Genomic DNA, 6,306 nt, shown 5'->3' with positions numbered 1-6,306 from the left:
TGGCTGCCTATCCCGGCACTTGGCAGCGTTTTGGGGCCATTTGTGGTGCTTCGAAGCCATTCGCGGTACTTCTACGTCCAGTGTGCCAGCCCCGTAAGGAACACTGACCTTGCAGAGCATTTGAATTAAGGGACACACGTAATAACCACATGCCTATGCAATGGATATAGCCAGATGTATAATCATAGGCGGAGTTTGAACTTGACGCCAGGGGGTGCGACTGCTTGGCGAACTATACCCGCGCGCATTTTTTTTGACCTTTATTTTATTATTTTAGCGTTTTTACAATGCCCTAACCCCTAATTTTTTATTTTATTTAGGTAGTACAGCAGCACACACACACACTCACACACACAGCACTACGGGGGATCATTTTTAACTGACTTAGGCTCTAATTATTATTATTCATAGAGACTCTCGAGCAATAATAATTATTACAGCCTCCATTTTTCGTGGACGAAAAATATACCAGGCTATAGATATCAATTTTCCCGAAATAACGCTACCTGCCTCGACAACATTCGTGCATTGGTTATCCAGATACATTAATTATCATCTCAGAATAAGTGGCTTTGTATCGCGCTGCTGCTGCTGCTGCTGGCCGCGCGTTGCCGTTAACCCTTTCACTGCCACACTACAGAAGGTTCGCCTTATAATGTGACATGATTACTACTATAAAATGAATGTATTGTAAAACAAAACATAATAGAATTCAGATTTGTTTCTCACAATTATTATAATTTTATTAAAATAAAAATAATCTTGATTTAAAAAAAAAAAAAAAAAAAAAAAAAAAAAAAAAAGGCAATTTCACCCCCGGCCACCAGGGGGTGCAATGCACCCCCTGAACCCCCATAAACTCCGCCCATGTGTATAATGTCAAATAGAAATCTGATGAAGCAATTGAGTCAAAAAGTAAGATATATAGGTCAGCAGAGAGAACTCACTGGGCATGAGTTTTCAACTTTCAAAGTAAGGAGCCATTCGAGACAAGATCTAAATAATTCAGCAATGCCTCACAGCTACAGTAGCAGGTTAGAGCGAGAGAGAGAGAGAGAGAGAGAGAGAGAGAGAGAGAGAGAGAGAGAGAGAGAGAGAGAGAGAGAGAGAAAATTGTGGGGGCATAAGAAAAAGGAGAGAATGAGAGAGACAAACTGGTAGGGAGCAAATAAAGGAGAGAGACAGATAGAGATGTAAAGAGAGAGAGCAGAGGACAGCAGCCAGTCAGGAGTTAAAGGTATAAGGGAACCCCATAAGTCCTTAACCAATGCCTTACCTGACTGATGGAATAAGTAAGTAAAAAGGTCAGCAACACTGTGCATGTTGTGTATCGTACTGTAACTAGGTGGTGTGGTGTTGGCTGAGAAGATCTAGTACTTTAATATGTAATTGACCTATCTCAAATTCTGCCCTCTTTTCTTGGTCCTCCAATCACAACGGTTGCCTTCCCCGTTCACTGGTAATTAGGCTGATATGGGTAAATGGCTGCATATATGTAACGGATGGTACCGTGAAGCGCAGTCATGAAGGACTGGGGTGAGTAACGGTGCTTTGGGTTAAACTCACTCTCATCCTCAAAAAGACACATAGACACGTTGCAAAGCAGTGAATTCACCTCTTGGTATAGCGGTCTGTGCTGTTGCCCGCAGCGTGGGAGACCCGGCTTTGAAACTCCCTCGGGGCAACAACGTTTTTTTTTCTTTTTTTATCCTCACTTTCTCAGATTTTTCTCTGTTTTTCTCCCCGTCCCAATTTAGTCGTTGTGCTAATTCCCCCCCTCCCCTACCTGGTTGTTGCATGTTCTCCTACCGGTCGGTACAAGGGAATCCTGAGTCATCCGCATGTTTTCCTCCGACACACGCGGCGACAGCCAGTTTTTTCACCTGGCAGCGAGGACTCTCATTGGTGAAGTGTAACGCGTGGGAGGTCACGCTGCCTTCATCAAGTCCTGCCTCCGCTGAGCAGGCGCCCAGACCTGACCTGTAGGTGTCGCTGTCCACAATGCCAGTTCACCACCCACGACTTCCCTTCCCCTAACCCAGCCAAACGAGTTAGTATGACGATCAGCCCAAGCCTCAAGCAATGCTGACTCCGGGAGTCGAGACCGCAGCCTCTTGCATTGGTGACGAGCGCAATCTCCGCTACACCACCTGACCGCCTTGGGGCAACGAAGTTTAACACAACGCAAAAAGGTGACGATATCAGCTCCGTTACCTATATATAACGCTTTTATTCAAAGCGCTTTACCATTTGTTCCTCACATTTTAACCATTCACTCACACATTCACTCACCGACGGCGGAGGCAACCATGTGTAGCAGGGTGGATTATCCCTGCTTCGTGGGAACTGTGGTGCCCGGTCACTAAGTAGCGAGACACAGTAGAATTCTGGCTAGCTGCACCTCCGTCTTTGGGGTCAGGAGCGTCAACTGGAGGCTGGCAGTGGGAGTGTATGGGGCCCAGGATTTACAAACCTAGTCCGGTACTCTGGTCTTCCTCTCTCTTCCAGGGCAGTCAGCAGTACTCCCCAACACGCCCTCACTCTCCCCAATTGTCCCCTTAGCACCCTCCCACACCTAGTGACTGGATGGTAAATAAAGTACCCTCCCTCATTAACACCAGAAACCTTACAGTAGTAGGAAAGGGAAGGTTAAATAGGAAGGGGTTAATAGTATATGTGTTACCCGCATCAAAAGGGTTAAGATTAGGCTCAGTAAAAGACACACACACCATGCTCCCATTCAGTCTGATTATTATTGCACCATTGTTCTCGTTACACAATAGTTACGGTCTGGTGATTATTGCACCATTGTTATCGTTACATAATAGTTACAGTCTGGTAATTATTGCACTATGGTCATCGTTACACGATAGTTACAGTCTGGTAATTATGTGATTACGCCCTAGTGACACAGTGCTCACGCTGTACCCAGACTAAGTGCTGCCCACGTCTGGGCTAGACACAGTATCAATAAGGGTTTACATATACTGCTCTAGTACTCCGTAATATGGGGAAAGAAGGGAGGACATAGGGGAGGAATAGAAGGGTTCACTGAATGGGAAAATATTATTACACCAACACGGTATCACACTCAAAAGAAATAAACAGAAAGCAAAAGAGTGGGCCCACAAAATACCAGTAAAAGTCCTATCTTAATGCCGGCATGTATTGTTTGGGGTACCCCTATGGAACGGTAGTAGCAACGTTACTTTCGCCCGCAGGCTGCACCACACTGTATACTGTATAATAGCTCGGGAGCATCAATGCCCATTTGTACTCATCCGAAGTGGCCGCCTCGCCGCGCCACTGTTGTCCGGAAAGCAAGATGGCGTCGAACGCTCTCGGTGAGGATGCTAGCAGGCGGAGCTGAGGCAGAGAGGCAGCGCCGGCTGAGAGCGTGTGCTGAGTGATGACGACCCCTGCTGGACGGGACGAACTCCCGTAGGCTGCAGGCAGCCGGGTGCAGATCTGGTCGCAGGTAACCGGGGCAGACTGATTGCAGGCAGCCGGAGCAGACTGATTGAAGGCAGCCGGAGCAGACCGGTTGTAGGCCCACGCACGTCTCGGGGCTCGCACTCTATACCGCACACAGTAACTACTATAACCCGATTGTTAAGGACTTTGATATGTTGTTAGCCGCACGTTACTTATACCGCACACAGTAACTACTATAACCCGATTGTTAGTGCTTGGCTCTGCACTGTTTGCTCACACACTATCGCTGGTACTTCTAGGATATCGTGTCCACTAGCAAGTACTTCCTATCACCCGTCGCTATCCCACGGGGCCCTCAACATAACTTCTGCAACAGGGCTCTCCCGAGCCCCCGTCCGTTGCGACTGTTCGTGTTCAAGTTCACTGCCGAAGAGGATCTCTTTCCGTCTTCCGCTCCCATATATCACGTTCCATCTCTCTCCGACACTCTCTGCCAGACACCACCCCCTGCTGGTCCCGCCTACTAGTCACACAGGGAGGGATGTTGATTATGGTCCAGCGATACTGTGTATGGTCCATACTCCAGCCGATAGAAGGAAGAGAAACTCATATCATTGCTTGTGGGAATATCAATGATGTCTTTGTGTACAAAGGGGATATAAAACACAAGTCAGCAGTTCTGAATAATAGACAATATTTTCAGGCTGCTACATTTCCCCCCACTTTGAACGTTAGGTTATGACTATAACCAAGTTCTGTTAATAGTGGTGACGCTCGGCGTCACTCATGCACTGTCCTCGCACACGTGCACGCGCACTGAATAAAGACCACAATGTACCTTTAATCCCAATATTTGTCTGACCACACCCCTATCAGCTCACCTACATAAGCAGGTGTGTGGTCACCTGCTCTCCTCCTTCCCAAGCTTTCACCACAAGGTGAGATCAAGGGCTGCAGCGGCGTCGGACGCCAAGCGTCACCACTATTAACAGAATTTGGTTATAGTCATAACCTAACATTCTGTATCATAGTCGGTTCCGCTAGGTGTAACTCATGCACATAGGGAGGCCGAGCGGAGCCAACGGCCGACAAATATACCCCGCTGAAAGCCCCCCACAACCATCAGAACAGGGAGGGCCGAGCCCCCCCGACCCCCCCTAATGGAGGGCACCCCCCCTATTGGAGGTTTCCCGGGAGGGCGACGGACCCGACCGTGCGAAGAGGCACTCAAGCAACTCAACGCACAGGGTGAGCAGACCGTGGCCTGACCCACGACTACACACATGCACAACCCGCATGCCACCCGGGAACGAACGGAGGGAACAACCTCTTTACTGCCCCCAGAATCACGGGGTCAAGGGCAAACCAAACCCCGTGGCAAGGCCGTAGCAGCGGAGCGCGAAGGAATGCCCAGACCCACCAAAGGGACTGGACCCCCTGGAATGGGGGCCCGGAGAAGTCCATGATGCCAGCATCAAGACCCCACCAGGTGGGCACTTAGTGACCCCGCCCCCCACATCGCCAGCGTATTCAGACAAAGGCCCCTCAGCCGAGCGGGCCCTGTCCCCCCAATAGTACACCGCCTGGCACACTGACCCTGCAGAACAGGCAGTCAGCATGGCCGTAAGCACACAAAAAAGGTTAACCAACGGAAGCAGGCAGCGCACCGGGGAAAAACCAGGCAACAGGCTGTTAACCCTAGCATGGAGACTGCGGACGAGACAGGCGCCAGAGGGGACAGCTGAACACAGCCGCACCGGCGGAAGAGGCGTATGCTGGCGTTGTTGCATGACCAAGCCTCCATTTAAAAACCCCCACCCAGAGGGGTTGAGGCAGAGAAGGCTGACACGATTGGCAGACGTCATGAACGTGCAGGGGCACCCTCAACCGAGTAACCTGGGAGTTGACACTGCTCCAACACACCAGGGAATCAACCACCTTGGTGTTACCCAATGCGGTGGTTGTTCCTATAACCCCTCAAGAAAAAACTCCAAAACACACCTGCGGGTATACAAGTTCAAGTTTCAAGTTTCTTTAATAGTTGTCATACAGAAGTACAGAATACTTTCATACAAAATGCTTCTTACTGTTACGCTCCAGAGACTGTGCTAGACAAGATAGTATCAAATAACATAGTATAGCATGTAATTTAGAAGAAGAAAATGAGGTCACAGTGTTCGGTATAGACATATGTACAATGTTCTGAGTTACCATATAATATACAATACTATATTACTATACTATACCGGCTATACCGCAGTACAAGTGTTTCAGTTTTCAAAAAAGGGTTAACCCAGGCCTACGGGTCGACGAAACATTACTTCGGACCGGGCCCGGCTATACGGGAAGCACAGGGTCACCAGAGGAGGTCAAAGACCACCCCAACAGGCCCCTCTTCGCCATGCGTGAGAGAGGAGCGAAAAAGAATGGAGAACCAGCCCCAAGCACACCGTACTTGGTATTCCCAGGCGGTCTCCCAACCAAGTACTAACCAGGACCAACCCGTGTAACGGCCGAGATCTGACGAGATCGAGCGTGTACAGGTTGGCATGGCCGTAAGCCATTACGACAGTGCTGAGTAAAAAATTTACCCAACCAGGGTCTCCATAGCGCTTAATCCTGTGACACCTGGACCGCCCTGGCATTTTTCCCTCTGAAAAAAGCCCAAGTCCCTCAGGGTACCAGAACAGCAGATCTGCATCCCCGGCGGACAACGGGTTCAACTGATCCGGACCAGCGTGACCAGAACCAGTCCCGTGCCCTAACCACGCCGACATGCTTACTCCAGGAGAAGGGGCAGATATGCGTGTTGATCTTAAACATGAAAAGAAGGCGCCACCCAGACGTTCGGGGCGAACCGTGCCCGGTGGC

This window comes from Notolepis coatsorum (genome assembly GCF_963971535.1).
Source record: "Notolepis coatsorum genome assembly, chromosome: 1".
Taxonomy (NCBI): domain Eukaryota; kingdom Metazoa; phylum Chordata; class Actinopteri; order Aulopiformes; family Paralepididae; genus Notolepis; species Notolepis coatsorum.
This window is presented reverse-complemented; position numbering follows the sequence as displayed.